Source organism: Ranitomeya imitator, chromosome 6, assembly GCF_032444005.1.
Source record: "Ranitomeya imitator isolate aRanImi1 chromosome 6, aRanImi1.pri, whole genome shotgun sequence".
In the NCBI taxonomy this organism is placed as follows: domain Eukaryota; kingdom Metazoa; phylum Chordata; class Amphibia; order Anura; family Dendrobatidae; genus Ranitomeya; species Ranitomeya imitator.
The window spans coordinates 435,328,142-435,348,360 of record NC_091287.1 but is presented as its reverse complement, the minus strand read 5'-3'; the positions used below and the strand labels follow the sequence as shown (position 1 = coordinate 435,348,360).

The following is a 20,219-nucleotide window of genomic DNA, read 5'->3' as shown; positions in this document are numbered from 1 at the left end:
CGTATATGGCACAGCACAGCTATGGGGCACAGTGAACGGTGCAGAGCACCGTATATGGCACATCTATGGGGCACAGTGAACGGTGCAGGGCACCGTATATGGCACAGCACAGCTATGGGGCACAGTGAACGGTGCAGAGCACCGTATATGGCACAGCACAGCTATGGGGCACAGTGAACGGTGCAGAGCACCGTATATGGCACAGCACAGCTATGGGGCACAGTGAACGGTGCAGAGCACCGTATATGGCACAGCACAGCTATGGGGCACAGTGAACGGTGCAGAGCACCGTATATGGCACAGCACAGCTATGGGGCACAGTGAACGGTGCAGGGCACCGTATATGGCACAGCACAGCTATGGGGCACAGTGAACGGTGCAGAGCACCGTATATGGCACAGCACAGCTATGGGGCACAGTGAACGGTGCAGAGCACCGTATATGGCACAGCTAGGGGGGGCACAGTGAACGGTGCAGAGCACCGTATATGGCACAGCTAGGGGGGGGCACAGTGAACGGTGCAGAGCACCGTATATGGCACAGCACAGCTATGGGGCACAGTGAACGGTGCAGAGCACCGTATATGGCACAGCACAGCTATGGGGCACAGTGAACGGTGCAGAGCACCGTATATGGCACAGCACAGCTATGGGGCACAGTGAACGGTGCAGAGCACCGTATATGGCACAGCACAGCTATGGGGCACAGTGAACGGTGCAGAGCACCGTATATGGCACAGCACAGCTATGGGGCACAGTGAACGGTGCAGAGCACCGTATATGGCACAGCACAGCTATGGGGCACAGTGAACGGTGCAGAGCACCGTATATGGCACAGCACAGCTATAGGGCACAGTGAACGGTGCAGAGCACCGTATATGGCACAGCACAGCTATGTATGGGGCACAGTGAACGGTGCAGAGCACCGTATATGGCACAGCACAGCTATGGGGCACAGTGAACGGTGCAGAGCACCGTATATGGCACAGCTATGGGGCACAGTGAACGGTGCAGAGCACCGTATATGGCACATCTATGGGGCACAATGAACGGTGCAGAGCACCGTATATGGCACAGCTAGGGGGCATAATGAACGGTGCAGAGCACTATATGGTTCACACCTATGGGGAAATATGAACGGTGCAGAGCACTATATGGCACAGCTATGGGGAAATAATGATCTATTTTTATTTTTGAAATTCACCGGTAAATGCTGCATTTCCACCCTAGGCTTATACTCGAGTCAATAAGTTTTCCCAGTTTTTTGTGGCAAAATTAGGGGGGTCGGCTTATACTCGGGTCGGCTTATACTCGAGTATATACGGTACTGAAACAGACAAAACAACAAGCAGACAATCCAGTGTCCAAGACCCATGCATCATCGATACATTCTGTGCTTGCTCGGTAGGGCCTCCCAGTAGGCCCCAAAACAGTAGAATATCCAAGAATCCCAAGACACCAGATCACAACAACAGATAGGCAAGACAACGTTTCGGCCATATCTGGCCTTTCTCAAGCCTCAAAATATGGCCGAAACATTGCCACGTCGTCTTATCGTTGGGATTTTTTAGTACTATGGAATTAGGATCTACCTTTTCAAAGATTATCCGCTGGTGCATGCGGACTCAAACCAAGGAATATCAAGTACCTAGATAGAGCAGAATCTTCTGTGATTACTACAGATTTTGGTCAGAGACCGTTTTCTGTTATTTTTAGACTAATACCAATGACACATGTATCCATCATTATATAAAGTGATGTCATATTAGGTCACAAAGTCTTTTATGTGCAAGCATGGACAATCGAGATTATTAGGGAATTATCTCAGGCACCTACACACCTAAACATGAGCACGACTCCAGGAGGAATTTACTTCCGTCTGATCTCCTTCATAAGTTAAAAAACGAAGCCATTTGTATCTTCTCAAAAGGCAATTACACAGTGACTGAACATGGTTATCTTGTCATTCCCATGTCCATGCCCCCACAACTTAGCTGATGAGCAACAGCAGAGTCATAGTTTTTGTAGAAAGCCTGAAGGCGGTATGGTATGCAATTTGTGAAGAAGTTCTAGCAGTAGGAAAACATAAGAAGAGAAAAAGAAAAAAGTGTTCAAAAGTCTATTAAAGGAAATTAAAAGGCAATATATTTGCCAAGTTTTATATATTTTTTTATATCCCCGTGGATGAGTAATGCTTGCATTTTATCAGCTGTGCAAGTGCAGAAAGAACATCTGGTGGTATAATAACTGGAGAATTGTAGATCTGCTATCGCTCAACCTAAACAAATTGATGGAATGTTACACAGTAACAATAGGCCTTTTGTGACCTGGCAGTACGAGATTAACCAAAAAGGGGTAAAAATCATGTAAAATATCTCTTCATATTAAGCTGAACTCAAGGTTTCCCATGAGTAGCTGCCAACACTGGTGAAAAATAAGATTTGGTCGCTTTACCAAAATTCTAATCGGAAAATAGGAAGTGCGATTTCTGGAGTCAATGCCTTGGCTTTGCCCATGAAAGCAGTTTTTATGTAACCCTTCGGTTTTAGAAAAAGTTTCTATATAAAACTTAAAAGAAGTAGATAGAAAAAACATAGCATTAGGCTATAAAAGGAAACAGAGAAAAATAAAGAATTCCACAAGCACCGTACCTCCTAGTGGACTCCAGGCTCAGCTGCTCTGAAGGGATCTGGTGAGGGCATATTACTATCTCGGAGGAGTAAAGGCAAACATAAGGCAGAGGGGTCTTCTGTAGTTACGGAGTTGCGTTAGCTCAGCTGCATAAAGGAAGGGGAAATAAGAATTAATATTGGCATCGATAACGGCAAAAATAACAATGTTTGAGGCAAAATACAATTTTGCAGGATTAGCTCTACCACAATAACACATCCATGCAAATCCAGTAAATGCACTTAGACAATTGTGAGCTGGAGCCCAACAAAAGGGTTGTCCGGTCTAAAATGAAAAGTCTAGAAGTCGCTCTGTAACTGCAGACTTCTGAAACCCTCAGTGCACACAGTGTGCGCTGAGAGGAATTGACGGTTTCCGACCCAGGACCGGTGATGTGTGTGATACGCTTACTCTGGGGCAGAACCAGTCTAGTGGTCACGGCCTCATTCCATACACTTGTATTGAGCGAGATATTGACCAGTAGACTGCGGCACTCACTGGACGGCCGCGTCACTAGACAGGTCGCAGCCTCACTCAATACAAAGTGTATGGAGTGAGGCCAGGCCCACTAGACGGACTCTGTCCGGGAGTAAGCAAGTCGCATACAGCACTGCTTTTCCCAGATCAGAAACCACTGACTCCTTACAGCGCACAGTGCATGCACTGAGGGGATTCATAAGTCTGCAGTCATACAGAGTGACTGCAGACTTTTCATTTTAGACCGGACGACCCCTTTAAAAGGAAGGTTTTAATTATATAGCTACAAAAAAAAACAAAAAAATGGCGCTTGGAGTGGTGGAAATATACAGAAATTTGTCTGTCGTCAAGTACTTCTAGATATTTGAACTCAAGTGCTTGTTGGTCAAACAGAGACCGACAGGTCTTTCCCCCCTAATCCAGACGCCTCACAGCCGTCACTCATGGCCTCTGTGTGCCGGGTGCTGCCTCCTCTTCCTTCATTAGCGTTCCACGGCTGTGGTGCGTGTGGATTAGGGGGAAAGACCTGCCCCCGTGGCGATTTCAAGGTATGAGGGACAAATTTCAAAAACGATTATTTCAGCAGTGCCAGGAACAAGAACTAAAAGAGCCTCAGCGCCTCCTTGTCAGAATGTAGCATTAGTGCTGCACAAGATGGCTCTTGTAGTTACAAACGCCTGGGGGGGTGACAGGTTCCCTTTAAACATGGAGTGCGCTCGACTTGCGATACCTGTCCCGACCACCGGGTTACCTGACCTGAGCGGTCTGACTTCTATACGCCTATTGGGCAGTCCGCTCAGGTCAGCACACCTGGTGGTCAGACCGGGTATTGCAATCCGAGAACAATGCATTTAAAACTGGCCTAAAGGAAAGAATTCATTGGGGGGTCTCTTCTCCATTCCAGTGAGTGGAGGTGACATTACACTAGAGAGGGAAGGAAGATTTTATAGCCATGCTATGTGCTGACTCCTCTTTCCAGATTAGATGAAGAAAAGGATCAGACATTGGTGCACCATCCACTTCGATATGAAAACCTAAAGAGGTTGGCCAGGTTATAGCTAACATGAAGAATTGGGTTTTAAAGATGCATATATTCAACATCAGCCCATAAGATTGCTTCAGATAAAAGGTGAACACGATAATGCACGTCATTCAGCCTCCTCTATGATCCAGCACTCGTTTCTTGTGTTCCTATAGAGAAAGTCGAGTGACGGGTCTCATCACATGCCTCATTTATTTGTAAAATACATTTACATGCATTTTTAACAAAAATTAAATAATAATAATAATAATAATAAAAATAAAAAAAAAGTGCAAAGCAAAAAGCATTCTACAGAAGCCGAGAGGTTCCAAGTAGGACCGGCGGAATGCATCGCATACTAAATAATGGAACATATAACGGGTCGTCTCCGCTGTGTACTTCTGCAAGTCAGGCACCATTAACTTTTCTCATTTTATCCAGGCAACAAAACAGACTGTGCTCAATAGTCTCTAATGTGTATGGAGATCCATGAGCAGCTTCGCCATATCACTGCTCTAACAGCGGGGTCATCGACAGAGGGGGGACGCTGGTCCCAAAGATACAACGTAATGGCTTTCTTCATCAATACATCCAAATACCATACATTCCAATACATCCAAAGGGGCCGATAAATGTTTACTTATAAGAAATACAAGGGAAGGAAAAAAAAACAAAAAACATCACCCGCCAAGAGCTCATGAATATATTTGAGATGCTCAATTTACCCAAATGTGCACAAACAAAAATAAAACAGCAGGTCCAGCTAAATCGGATCACAACAGCCGCACTGGAAGCGAAAACTTATTAAGGGTTCAGCCAAGTGACAATTCTCATTTTGTAATGCATTCGAGTGACACAATCACCGTTTGCATACAGATTGTAAAGTGCAGGAATTTATTACTATTATAGAAAAACGCATTTGTACGTCGTGTGCACAGTGTGCACGGAGCCTGTGTGGCAGCAGACTGTACTCACACTAGTGGCGGATACAGATGGAAGAGGGCCCCTGTGCAGGAACGGTATATGGGCCCCTGTGCAGGAACGGTATATGGGCCCCTGTGCAGGAACGGTATATGGGCCCCTGTGCAGGAACGGTATATGGGCCCCTGTGCAGGAACGGTATATGGGCCCCTGTGCAGGAACGGTATATGGGCCCCTCTGTCTGTGACATACGCTGCCTGCTGATTTGAAGGTGGAATTGGTCCCCCTTACCTCTTGTGCCGCTGCACACGTCACACCAATATGTCCGCCCCTGACCCACACGTACGTGCTCTATTCTTGGTTTTCACAGAGAGAACACGTACCCATTATAGTCTACGGGCAGGTCAGATGTCCCGTGATTTTTTTTTTTTTAGCAGACTATGTGTTGATGCAAAAATCATTGGCACATGTCCATTTTTTTTCATCAGCGTCACTAAATAAAGTATGGGTTTGTGAACATTCCGGAGAGCATGTGAATGGCGTCATTGTACAGTCCATGTGCCGAGCTTGATAAGCATGGTAATGTATAGAAGCTTTGCAATTTATTAATTTTTCCATATGTGAAAATCACTGATGAAAAATTGACAAAGCACGGGGAACGTGAAAATTTGCAGACCTTTGAATGAGGCTTTAGGTTGTAAGCACGCCGCCATGTACAGTATAGCCGCATTGTGCCTAGTGCCGGCTGGTATTCCCGCCTAGGAGTAACACATAAAACATGCTTCCAAGTCCTATAGTGAAGCCTAAGGGAAAATGCCATACCTTGTTCATTTGGCATAAAAAAAATAAACCACGACGATGGACTCGCGGTGTATGGAGTTTGCCTGCCGTTCTACATCACTCATTTCTGTCCATAGAAGTGAACGGAGAAAGCTGTGCACATGTGCAACCACCTATATATTAAGTTGCCCCCTAGATTAAGCGATCAAAGGCTCTCACTAGGTAGGACATCAATCACGGTTCCTTTTTCAAACAGATGGGGATCCCACTAGGCCCTTGTCTACTAGACATTTGTTGCTTATCCTTTTTCCATATTCTATATTTGTCTAAGGTGGACATCCCGCAATACCTATATTTGGTTCCCCACGCCCAATTTCCATGTCATTGATGAGTCAATGATGAAGCTATCATGGATGGATGGACACTTAAGGATTTGCTTTGCTGGGCTTGAGGGCAAACAAAATTCAGAAGAATTCTACAGAGATTGTAGATAACCACAGAAAGGCATTATGGAATGTAAAGTGAATACATTGCATTATTTGTAACCTAAACTATGACATCACCAGGTCAGTCATTGAAATAAGTCAAATTTACCAACCCTTGAATTGTACGGAAACGTCAAAGAGCTCTGTACAGTTTGCTACAATAATAGAAAGTCCAACCAAGCAAGTCAATTCCACTTGTAACTATGTAATTCCACAAAAACATGTGTTTAACTTTTAGGAAAGTCAGCATTTCACATTTCACTTACGTCAAAACAGATGTGAGTATACATCGAGTTTCCCAGGATCACAGATTATTCTATACTCTACTTTTCACAGTCGACTCTTTCGGTGAAGAATTACATCTGATATTCCCACCGGGAGAGGGCTTATAAAAGCCACAAGAGTTATCACATCTGAGCAGATTAAACTTTATGCTTTCCAAAAATCAAATTCTGTACAGTAATGGAGCCGCATAAATAACATGAATCACCTCAACGAGAGTCATGTTCATGGCGAAGATGTGGTCTGCACAGAAAACTCCTGATGAGAAAAGTAGGACGGTTTTATGGCTTCTCTTCAAATGGGTTGTCCACTACTAGGACAACCTCCTCTTCATCTGAATGTCTGCCCCCGGGAAAATGAAAAACACTCATACTCGCCTCCCGTGCCGGCGCTATTCCAGCGGTATCAGCACCTGTGTTCCCGGGGCTCATGTGAAGCTCTTAGGACACATGAGCCCTGCGCCCAATCCTCTCAGGCTTCCCTGTCCATGGCCAATCAATTTCACGTGATTACTAATACGCCTGAAACAGGGGGCAGTGACATAAAATTGGGAGCAGGGATCACGTGTCACAACAACTATACGCAAGAGCACCGGGAATGCGAGTGCGGCACAGGAGATCAGTATAAGTGTTTTCATTTTCACGGGGGCAAACATTCAGATCAAGAAGGAGTTGTCCTAGTAGTGGACAACCCTTTTAAAAGGACCCTAAGGGTTTACACACCTGGGACTTATTCACTAAGGAACCTTCACTGTGGAAGATCTGTAGTGCCAAAAACTGTGGATTTCATTGTTGAAATGTTGCAGATTTGTCAAGAAGTAGTAGAGTGTCGAGGATTGTTACCGCTCCATTCCATTCAAAGTATATGGCACTGATCAAGATGGCGCAGTGTACTTGACTTTCCTTCTAATCTTCAATTCATGATGAAAACCAGAAAAGAATGGGTACGCCAATTTAGGTGATAAACAGGTATTCTGGTATACACAAAAAGGTCCAAAATAGTCTGGTCCTGAAAGTGGACCGGTCACAAAGTAAAACATATCCAGTTATTTATATATATTTTTTTATTTCTTTTGTGCTCCCTTCAGAATACAGTTTTTTTTTTTTTTTTTTTAAATTAAAACCACCATTCTGTTCCAGAGACACGAACACCCTTATATTTCGTGCAGGGCAGCCCAAATACACGTCCCCAGGGAATCCTGTAAGTCACACCACCTTTTTATAAAATCCATAGCCCTAAATAAAAATTGTCATATCTCTGGAACTGTATGGCGAAATTATAGAAAAACACATTAATCAGAGGAGCAAAATTTGAGCAAAAACTGGTCAATTTTGACCTTGAGACAGGTCCTCTTTCAAGAGGTTTATGTCCATTCTGCCTGCTGTACAGAAGTTAGATTTCTAATGCCCGTTTTGATCCACTCCCAATTGATTCAGTCGTTTTTTGACTTTCTATCTGCAGATTGTAATGCACCATTTTCCTTGAATAGCCAGTCATCATCTGCCACAAGCTGCAGCCTGAGTGACTGATTAATGTTACTGTACAACACCATACTGGGGCTGCTGGACCATGGAGTGCTGCTCTCTCCTCGTGTCCTCTCCAGTCAACCGCGCAAGAGAAGAAGATTTTTGCAATCAGCTTAAAAATGTCAGAAACCAGAACAGCCATTCTGTGGAGAGGACATCAGACAGTGAAAACAAGATAAAAAGTCAAATATACTGACATTAGGATGGCTGTGAAGGTTAAATATGGCTCAGTGGTTAGCACTACAGCATGGTGGCTCAGTGGTTAGCACTACAGCATGGTGGCTCAGTGGTTAGCACTACGGCATGGTGGCTCAGTGGTTAGCACTACAGCATGGTGGCTCAGTGGTTAGCACTACGGCATGGTGGCTCAGTGGTTAGCACTACGGCATGGTGGCTCAGTGGTTAGCACTACAGCATGGTGGCTCAGTGGTTAGCACTACAGCATGGTGGCTCAGTGGTTAGCACTACAGCATGGTGGCTCAGTGGTTAGCACTACAGCATGGTGGCTCAGTGGTTAGCACTACAGCATGGTGGCTCAGTGGTTAGCACCGCAGCCTTGCAGCACTGGGGTCTCGAGTTCAAATGCCATCAAGGACAACATCTTGTCCTTGTGGGTTTCCTCCGGGTTCTCCGGTTTCCTTCCACATTCCAAAGACATACTGATAGGGAATGTAGATTGTGAGCCCCAATGGGGACAGCAAAGATAATATCTATAATATAACGCTGGGAGCGTCACTCTGTCCGAAGCCTTTATAGACTGCGCCGGCGCAGTCTGGGCCTCACAGAGTGACGCTCCCGGGAGATCGCGGTATGTGTTCACACTGAACGCACACCGCGATCTCCAACAGAGAAGCAGGGACTGCCAGGAGGATGAGTATCGGCCATATTCACCTGTCCTCCGTTCCACCGCTGAGCGCCGCCATCTTCCCGGCCTTCGGCCTGTGACCTTCAGTTCAGAGGGCGCGATGACGCGCTTAATGCGCGCCGGCGCCGCCCTCTGACTGAACAGTCACAGCCAGGAGACCGGGAAGATGGCGGCGCCCAGCGGTGGAACGCAGGACAGGTGAATATAGTAAGTGCTGGGGGGCCTGAGCTGGCGGCGATACCGGCACCTGACCCCCACAGCGCGCCGGTGTCCCCGCCTGCTCAGGCCCCCGGATGGGTGCAGCAGATGACAGGATGGGGACGCAGGATGGGTGCAGCACATGACAGGATGGGGACGCAGGATGGGGGCGCACGATGGGTGCAGCATATGACAGGATGGGTTCGCAGGATGGGTGCAGCACATGACAGGATGGGTTCGCAGGATGGGTGCAGCACATGACAGGATGGGGACGCAGGATGGGTGCAGCACATGACAGGATGGGGACGCAGGATGGGGGCGCAGGATGGGTGCAGCATATGACAGGATGGGTTCGCAAGATGGGTGCAGCACATGACAGGATGGGTTCGCAGGATGGGTGCAGCACATGACAGGATGGGTTCGCAGGATGGGTGCAGCACATGACAGGATGGGGGCGCAGGATGGGTGCAGCACATACCAGGATGGGGACGCAGGATGGGGGCGCAGGATGGGTGCAGCACATACCAGGATGGGGACGCAGGATGGGTGCAGCACATGACAGGATGGGGACAGCACATACCAGGATGGGGACGCAGGATGGGTGCAACACATGACAGGATGGGGACGCAGGATGGGTGCAGCACATACCAGGATGGGGACGCAGGATGGGTGCAGCACGGGGACACAGGATGGGTGCAGCACATGACAGGATGGGGACGCAGGATGGGTGCAGCACATGACAGGATGGGGGCGCAGGCTGGGTGCAGCACATGACAGGATGGGGACGCAGGATGGGTGCAGCGCATGACAGGATGGGGACGCAGGATGGGTGCAGCACATACCAGGATGGGGACGCAGGATGGGTGCAGCACGGGGACACAGGATGGGTGCAGCACATACCAGGATGGGGACGCAGGATGGGTGCAGCACATGACAGGATGGGTTCGCAGGATGGGTGCAGCACATGACAGGATGGGGACGCCGGATGGGTGCAGCACATGACAGGATGGGGACGCAGGATGGGTGCAGCACATGACAGGATGGGGACGCAGGATGGGTGCAGCACATGACAGGATGGGGACGCAGGATGGGTGCAGCACATACCAGGATGGGGACGCAGGATGGGTGCAGCACATACCAGGATGGGGACGCAAGATGGGTGCAGCACATGACAGGATGGGGACGCAGGATGGGTGCAGCACATACCAGGATGGGGACGCAGGATGGGTGCAGCACATGACAGGATGGGGACGCAGGATGGGTGCAGCACATGACAGGATGGGGACGCAGGATGGGGACGCAGGATGGGTGCAGCACATACCAGGATGGGGACGCAAGATGGGTGCAGCACATGACAGGATGGGGACGCAGGATGGGTGCAGCACATGACAGGATGGGGACGCAGGATGGAGCAGCACATGACAGGATGGGGACGCAGGATGGAGCAGCACATGACAGGATGGAGACCATATACCAATATAAATGCTCGCCACCCGGGCGTAGAACGGGTTCAATAGCTAGTATACATATAAAGCGCTATGGAATATGATAGCACTATATATATAGAATGGAGTGACGTGCGCATGCTCGACATCAGCTCCAATTTCTCCCACAGTCCTATAGACCATTAATACAGGAGAGGTTTAGCATGAGCACCTCCGCTCAAGGTAGGAGTACACCCATGATCCAGCTCTAGGCGGCCATGGTCATGTTCTTGGAAATATGGGTCACCAGCCAAGCCCCGCAATATGAATGCACTCCGATGCGCCAAACCGTCCTCCGCTTTAATCATAACACAACACAAAAATATAGAAATACACATGTTCCTAGGGAAAGTATTGTTTTACAGATGAGGAAGAGCAACGTTATAAGTGTGAAAGAGTTTTCCTAAGATTAGCAAAAAATATGGCGGCTTTCATTCAGAAACACAGCCGCCCCTGTTCATGGGACCATATTCCGTATCGCAACTCAAGTGAAAGGGGCTGAGCAGCAATACCATCCTCAGCCTGTGTACGGGGGGGCACTGTTTGAGAAGAATGAATATGAACAACCCTTTTAAATGCAGTTTACATAAAGCGGCCAGTTACACAGGGGTCAAAGAGAGACGATCTGTCATCTTACAACAAGCTGTAGAAAAGAACGGTCTTGTGCTCTAACCCCCCACAATAAGACTCTGTTCACACTTTAATTCTATTTCTCTGTTCTGTTGTAGGAATAGTGTGACTGGATTTATGTGGATGATGAATTCGTTAAATAATGGGGTTTGCCTGATTTCGGGTATGGCGTCTAGTTTTACCAGAACGAACTAAAAAAGAGCAGAGAAATGGAATTCAGAAGTGAAGAGTTTAAGGCGCCATTCAGACCTCCGTTTTCATGCCAGTTTTGGATCAAAAATCACCTGTACAAGTCTGTGGGTCCATGAACGTTTCGGATAGCACTCGAATGCCATCTGCCTTAAACGGATTTAGGTGCATATGTTCTAATATGACCAGGAACTGTCCCAATTCTCACGTGCTGTAATTAGCCACATACTTTTTAGAAAGCGTTTCAAGTTCATCAGCATTCTGCCAGCACTGTAGGTGCTGGAACTTTATTTTCCTCCATTGTAAGCATATATTGCCTTTTCCATTCTTCTATGTCTTGCCTGTCCTAAACTAAAAGCCCCCGTTACTGTAATACCTGGAAGGAGTTTGACAGACGGTAGAGTAGAAGAGGAACAAACCGAATTCAGCCCAATTAAACCCTGACCCTACCATGAAATGACAAGTGAATAAATAGTGTTTGTGCCAAATAAATCACCAGCAACTGCACAGGTCTCTTTAATGATCCGCTAGAATGTATCAGTGTGCAGCGGTCTTAGCTCACAGAGCATTGCCTAGACTAGATCCCATTGTATCTACTTCTCAGCCACTAAGGGGGAAAAACCTATCGGAATATAGCGGACCGCCGCGCTTTACTTTATCACTACCGTAACCTCAACGTGCTGAGCAACACTTAGTTTAGGAAGTCAGGAGCAACAAGTCCCCGAGGTCCCCAGGTAACACATAATAAGCCATAACTTAGGTCCTGGTAATAAGAGAGTTCTAGGAATTGAACTACTCAACATATATTTTATAAGCACTCACTAAAATTCTCATGGGGGCTTCCAATGAAAAAACAACTGCTAACATGGTTTCAGATTACTTTCCCGTGACCCACTGTACATCTGGCTCCAATTTAATCCATTAGGCAAACAATCTGAAAATCTAAACTCCATCTATAAAAGCCATGTTGGAAAACAAATAAATAGATTAAGCAATCAAACAATCAAACACTGTCAGAATTACACAAGGAAAGAGCAAGGGATGCCTTCAGAGTTTACACTGGGATGAGGACCCATGTTGGCTTCCACCATGGGAAAAATAACGAGTATGGAGATCCTCTGCACAACACTGGATTTGGCCTTAATCAAATATATACATGAAAGGATTAGAAACGTAGGATACAACTATCTGCCAAACCCGCTGGTATCTCAGTGTTTTCATTTAGCTTTTCCATCAAATTTAATGTAGAATATCAGGATGACCATCTTTCTATTGGCAGAAGAACAAGGTGTTCTCGAAAATCCAGTTACAAGGGATTAGCATGCCATATACTCATTACATGGTATACCCGACCACTACTTAACATGTTCCACCTTCCAGAAGAAAGTCTTCCCACAGAACACTATTTCACAGTAGTTCTGATATATACACACCAGAACCTTAAAATGCCTTTAAAACTGTCAGATTACGGGGATGTGCACACAGTCTGTTTCAGGTCCTGAAAAAGCACCTGAAAAAGCACCACAAAAAATGAAACGTAAGGTATTTTAAAACAACATTGCCGTGCATATGCTCAGGGTTATTTATTTATTTGCAGTTTGCTAAAGGAAGCTGCTCGCTAGTTAGAGTATAAATAAAAGGAAAAAAAAAAATGCTGGTGAAACCGCCAGCGAAACCAATACAGAAAAAAGATGTCGGCATCTTAAAGACGTTGTGTGAACCTACCCCAATGTGGCGCGCCTACCCCCAATGTGGTGCGCCTACCCCCAATGTGGCACGCCTACCCCCAATGTGGTGCGCCTACCCCCAATGTGGCACGCCTACCCCCAATGTGGCGCGCCTACCCCCAATGTGGCGCACCTACCCCCAATGTGGTGCGCCTACCCCCAATGTGGTGCAGGCCCTCTTTGTGCCTCAAGGCAACGCTTATTCATATGTACCAATTACCATCAGGGGTCCTACAAGTTGCGAGATGGGGCCCCCTATAGATTGTACTATGTTTTTTTCTGGTACATTCCACGATCTTGGAATTTGAAGGCTAAAGTTTCCCATATGCCCCATACACAAGAGTAAAATCAGACAAACCCGCCTATATTGGCCAACAATGTAACAGAGGAACTTTGAAACTCTTCTCCGACAAATAATGTACATTTTCAGTATGATATGTAACTATTAGTCTAGGTATCCTCCTAACACTAACTGAACTCTATCCAGAGTGTCCACAAAGCATAAAGAAAAACATACAGGTAACTTCAAAAAGATTCCCAGAATAATGTTAATTATTGATGACCGACTAAGCCGTATGGCTCGTGGGTCAAATTTAGACAACCAAAAGGATAGAAGGCGACTTTCTAAAGTCACAGATAATCTAATGTTTTTGGGGACAATCAATACCTCCAGGTAGGTCTGCTTTCAAGGAGACAAGTCAGTAGATTAGGCACGTTTTATTACGGTACCCCCCAATATAAAGGAGGTGGCACCGGACATCTGTTCTTTACCTCCTTAACATGAAAAATACATTAAAGGGGTTATCAGTTTACACATTTAGCCATATAATTTTCCCGTTACAGCCTCTATTATAGACCAATCCTCTTGTCACCATTCTGAAGGCTCCGAACATTCAACAACAAAATACCCCCAAACCGAGCATTTCAAGTGCTCAGCTAAACGCTTTGATAATTTCGACAGTCCGAACATATTTCTGCTAACAAGCGGCAGGATTGGAGATGCAGCTCTAGGCTAGAACACCAGTCATAACTCAGCAACAGTACAATATCAGTGCAATGTGCGCAAAAAGATTCTGAACTTTTTCTGTACATTTTATGTATACATAAACTGCAGTAACTATCAAAACAAAATTTGAAGCCACAAAAGGTTTAAATTATAATTTACATATCATAAAAAAGGCTACAAAACCAAAAATATATAGAAAGACATGACTAGATCACAGGTAACAATGCAAGCACTTAATATAATGGGCATTAGAATTTCATTAGTAGACTCATTCTTCACGTGCACAGCATCCCCTGAGAAAGCTCGAAACGCAAGTTGGGGAACATGGTTATTGGTATTTTGGGCGAGATTATCCCTGTACACTTATGGATTGGGTGAATATATACGATTGATGTATATACTATAGATGTGAAGTGTGATGAATTTGCTAATTAAATTCTAGAACATGATATGTGCTTGGATCTCCTGAGATGTTGTATTATTGGTGGATGAAGCAATTATACTCTCTGATAGACAATTATCATTCACCAATGCTACAATCTCAGACAATGACGGACATTTGGGGTTTTCCAATATCCTGCAATTTTAATTCTAGTAGCCATGAGGATGTGTGTGATCACCGTCCTGAACTTGTGCGGAATCACCACACCAGCCTGACCAAAGAACTGAGGCGGGCTTCCAGGGTTGCTGAGTGGAGATGGAAAAGATTACACTCCAACGAGGACTTCGTCGCATTCAAACAGTCCCTCCCTCACTAACCACAAAGGCCAAGCGACACTACTCTGTCCTCCTCCTCCTGGACCTGTTCTCTGCCTTTGACACAGTGGACCATTCCCTATTATTACAGACCCCCTCATCGCTTGGCATCACAGACTTGGCCCTATCTTGGATCTCGTCATACCTAACAGACCGGACATTCAGCGTCTCCCACTCACACACCACCTCCTCACCTCGCCCCCTATCTGTTGGAGTCCCACAAGGTTCAGTCCTAGAGCCCCTGCTCTTCTCCATTTACACCTTTGGCCTGGGACAGCTTATAGAATCTCACAGCTTTCAGTATCACCTCTATGCTGATGACACACAGATCTACCTCTCTGGACCAGATATCACCACCCTATTAACCAAAAACCCTCAACGTCTGTCCGCTATTTCATCCTCTTTCTCCGCTAAATTTCTAAAACTTAACATGGACAAAACAGAATTCATCATCTTTCCCCCCCCCATCTCATGCGACCTCCCCAATGGACCTATTACAGTAAACGGCTGCCCACTCTCCCCATTCCCACAAGCTCGCTGCCTCGGGGTAATCCTTGACACTGATCTCTCCTTCAAACCACATATCGAAGCCCTTTCCACTTCCTGCTGACATCAACTCAAAAATAAATTTCACGGATCCGTACATTCCTAAACCAAGAATCTGCAAAAACCTTAGTCCAAGCCCTCATCATCTCCCACCTTGACTACTGCAACCTCCTGATCTGTGGCCTCCCCTCTAACACTCTTGCACCCCTCAAATCTATTTTAAACTCTGCTGCCCGACTAATCCACCTGTCCCCCCGCTATTCCCCGGTCTCTTCCCTGTCAATCCTTTCACTGGCTCCCCATTGGCCAGAGACTCTAGTACAAAACCCAAACCATGACATACAAAGCCATCCACAACCTGTCTCCTCCATACATCTGTGACCTTGTCTCCCGGTACTTACCCGCACGCAACCTCCGATCTTCACAAGATCTCCTTCTCTACTCCCCTATTATTTCCTCATCCCACAATCGCATCCAAGACTTCTCCCATGCTTCCCCCATACTCTGGAACACTACCACAACATATTAGACTCTCGCCTACCATCGAAACGTTCAAAAAGAACCTGAAGACTCACCTCTTCCGACAAGCCTACAACCTGCAGTAACCACCGCTCGACCAAGCCACTGCAAGACCAGCTCCACCCTCGCCTATTGTATCCTTACCTAACCCTTGTAGATTGTGAGCACTTGTGGGCAGGATCCTCTCTCCTCCTGTGCCATTGTGACTTGTATTGTACTGTACTTGTTTTTATTATGCCCCTCCTCACATGTAAAGTGCCATGGAATAAATGGCACTATAATGAATAATAATTGTCATCTATGATCAGGTTGTCCTATATATTTTTGGCTTTGTAGCCTTTTTGTATCATAGGCACAAAAAACATTTTTAGACTCAAGAACTCCTCCTCCAATTATTTGGAGTTTATAATGGTCAAGGTCATAATTATTAGAGAGGCTTTTTTACCATTGGGTTTGCCCAGGTTATAACTTTATTGTGCACCTATTGGATTTGATGTGTAATGTAAGAAGCATAGTGACTAATATAGAATACTATAAAATTGTGCTCAAATGTTTAACGAACTTTCATGGTGGAATTATCCATTTAAAACAGTTGTGTAAAACTTTTTTTTTTCCCCCAGCAACTGCCAGGGGGCAATTAACATTATTATTAAAGGAAACACTGCCAGTGGAAACATGATGCCCGAGCAACGAACAGCATAAAATCAGAGACCAGCTCGGTTATTGCAGATATGTATTCTATGGACCCAATTTATTGCATTTTGCACACCAGTCTTTGTGAACGAAGTGCAAGTTACTCTAGTGCGCTCTTCATTAGGAGGCACATCTTACAACTGTCATGTACCGTCAGCAAAAATTCTACTCCGGACCAGGGACTGGAGTACAATTCTGCTGTAATTTAACCCACTAAAATGGAGAAAATTTTGATGAATTTGCAGGGTGAGCTTCGCCATGATAGATCCAACTTCTGCTCTCTTTGGTGGAGTTGGTCGTGACTGACATAAAAACATAAAAAGAGTATTCTACGCAAATTGAGTTACATAAATTCTTTTGATTCATTTTACGCCAGAAAAACTAATGAATACGGCCATATATTTTACGCAAAATGGCTGCGGCATTTCATAGATAACAGACTTTAAAAAGAAGGGCTGAGGACAAGGTGACTAGTTCAAAAGGCATGTGCCAGTTTGCATATTCCTACCCCACTCACCTAGATTTACAAATCTCTGTGCGTATGTATTGTATGTACTGTACGTATGTATGTAGATTTACAAATCTGTGTGTATGTACTGCATGTATGTACTGCATGTATGGTGAGAAACCTTTGAGTCTACAGCAGTGGAGTGGGGAGAAGCAGATATGGACATACCTCCACACTTAGGCTACTTTCACACTAGCGTTTTTTGCAATACGTCGCAATGCGTCGTTTATGGGAAAAACGCATCCTGCAAAGTTGTTTGCAGGATGCGTTTTTGGCCCATAGATTAACATTAGCAACGCATTGCGACGCATTGACACACGTCCCAACCGTCATGCGACGGTTGCGCCGTGTTGTGGCAGACTGCCGGGAGCAAAAAACGTTACATGTAACGTTTTTTGCTGCCGACGGACCGCTTTTTCCGACCGCGCATGCGCGGCCGTAACACCGCCCCCACCTCCCCGCACCTTACAATGGGGCAGCGGATGCGCAGGAAAAATGCATTCGCTGCCTCCGTTGTGCGGCGCATTCACTGCTAGCGTCAGAACCTCGGCCCGACGCTAGTGTGAAAGTAGCCTTAGTCATCTCGTCCAATGCCTTCTGGGTTTAAAAGTACCATTTTTTTTTTTTAACCCTGCAGGATTTCAGAGCAGACTGGGGCTGTCGCACAGGGTAACAGGTGACTCCCCAGGTGGACCCCTGTGCAGTAGTGGGCCCCTCCCCTATATATGAGCAGTAGTGGCACGATACACTAGATTCTATATGTACAGACAAACCAGCAGCTCATCAGTTTATTACTATACAGAAGCATAGGTAAATTTGAAAATGAGGATAATGTAATATCTGCTTGTAGCTCAACAACGGGCTACAAAATTGAATGTTACTTGTGGGCTCTTGACACCCCAGTCTCACTTTTTCAGAGTAAAACATGCACGTCAGCAATAACGGAGCCATTCTCCGATTCATATTGCCTGAGGTTCAGGCAGCGTGACTCAGCTGGCAGGTTCCCATTAAGGCTATGTACACACAATAAGTATTTGGTGCAGACATTTTTGCACCATTTCTGCATTGCATGGCAGAAAAAAAATATAAATAAAATGCGGAAAATAAGTGCATTTTTGGTGTAGATTTTGCCCCACTCAGTGTGGGTGAAATCTGTAGCAAAACTGCTAAAAGAATTGATACACTGCAGATTTAAATCCGCAAGTCAGAAATAAGCAATGTGTGCATGAGACTTCAGGATTCTCAATCACTTTGCTGGCATCAGGAAGCCATTCAAGGTTTTGTAACAAAAACGCAACAAGTCTGCAACGTGTGCACATGTAATGAACGTCGCATGGCACTCAATAACATTTACCAAAAAGGATGATTGTAATTTGGCACAATGCCGAAGAATGAAGAAGCCCTGCCATTATAGTCAGTCCCCATGACTAGAGTATAGCTGAACATGTGAAAGTTTTGTGGGCCCAGACAGACATACGATCAAGTAGGAAGCCAAAACTAAGGGCACAAGAATTATATGGAAGGTTAATGATGGTGTTCTCAATTATTTACAGCGCATAACACAAAGAGCTACTATTCAGTGTTGTCATATGGTTTGTAGATGACCACAAAACTTTCCCACTTGATGGTTTACTAGCTACAACTGTAGGAAGTTTATAGTCTGGCTCTGCGAGGCGCTGCTCACACTTTCATAAGAAAACAATGAAAAATAAAAAAAATGAGACAGTGGTGCTAAAGCATTGATGTTAATGCTTAACAAGGCCGTCCATTAATCAATGATCGTCCTCTATGACCTTCATTCATCCAAAAGCAAAGAGCCGCAGTTTTCATGCTGGATAAGTGCAAAAAAATTATTTTATAGACTTAGGCTGGTTTCACATTTGCGTTTTTTGCCGCTGCGTTTTAGCACAAAAAAAACGCATGCGTTTTTTTTCTATACCTAACATTAAAAACGCATGCATTTTTTTGCGGCAAAAAAACGTATTGCTGTCTATGCATGCGTTTCAATAGAAAAACACAAGAATACACACTGATAAGCCACCCCCCAACCCTAACCCTAGGGATCCTAACCCTAAGGGTTAGGATCCTAACCCTAACCCTAAGGGTTAGGATCCCTAGGGTTAGGGTTAGGATCCCTAGGGTTAGGGTTAGGATCCCTAGGGTTAGGGTTAGGATCCCTAGGGTTAGGGTTAGGATCCCTAGGGTTAGGATCCCTAGGGTTAGGGTTAGGATCCCTAGGGTTAGGGTTAGGATCCCTAGGGTTAGGGTCCCTAGGGTTACTAGGGATCCTAACCCTAGGGATCCTAACCCTAACCCTAGGGATCCTAACCCTAACCCTAGGGATCCTAACCCTAGCTATTTCTGTTTATAGTGGGTTTTCTAGTTGATTTTGATGATTGGCAGCTGTCACACACTTCTCATCATGCGTTTCAAAAATGCAAACGCAGGAAAAAAACGCATGTAAACGCGTCAAAACACCACTTTTTTTACCACATGCAAAAACGCATGCGTCTAAAGTGTTTGCACGCGTTTACATGCGTTTTTCGCACCACATGCATTTGCATTAAAAACGCTGCGTTTTTTAACGCAAATATGAAACTAGCCTAATTAGCTGTTTCCAGCCAGCTAACGCTCGGCACGCTCATTGCTATCTAATTAACGCTGCTGGTGATTAAACTAAAGTAAATAATGACAACATTCAATAGCGCTTACGCAGGTGGTAAATTAACTTAAAATGAAGATAACAATAATAATCATTAAAAATCTGAATAATACTAATAATACATTTTATTCACAGCGTAAAGTCAAAAACAAACTGGATTCAGTAAGATGTGCGTTTTTATTCATTCCAGCATCTCAACAAATTTCATAACGAAACATAAATTAAGTTAAAATTTCTCTGTAAACAATTAAATGTATAGTCATTTTCAAAGATCT

General features: G+C 45.3%; 1 protein-coding gene across 1 annotated transcript in view; it reads right to left on the bottom strand.

The window, feature by feature from the left end:
• Positions 1 to 20,219, bottom strand: part of FAM110B (family with sequence similarity 110 member B) — a 170,473-nt gene that overhangs the window by 106,302 nt on the left and 43,952 nt on the right. Inside the window, exon 2 of the mRNA XM_069731376.1 lies at positions 2,651 to 2,776. The gene's annotated coding sequence lies outside the window, so the exon portion shown is untranslated. The remainder of the gene's footprint in view (positions 1 to 2,650; positions 2,777 to 20,219) is intronic.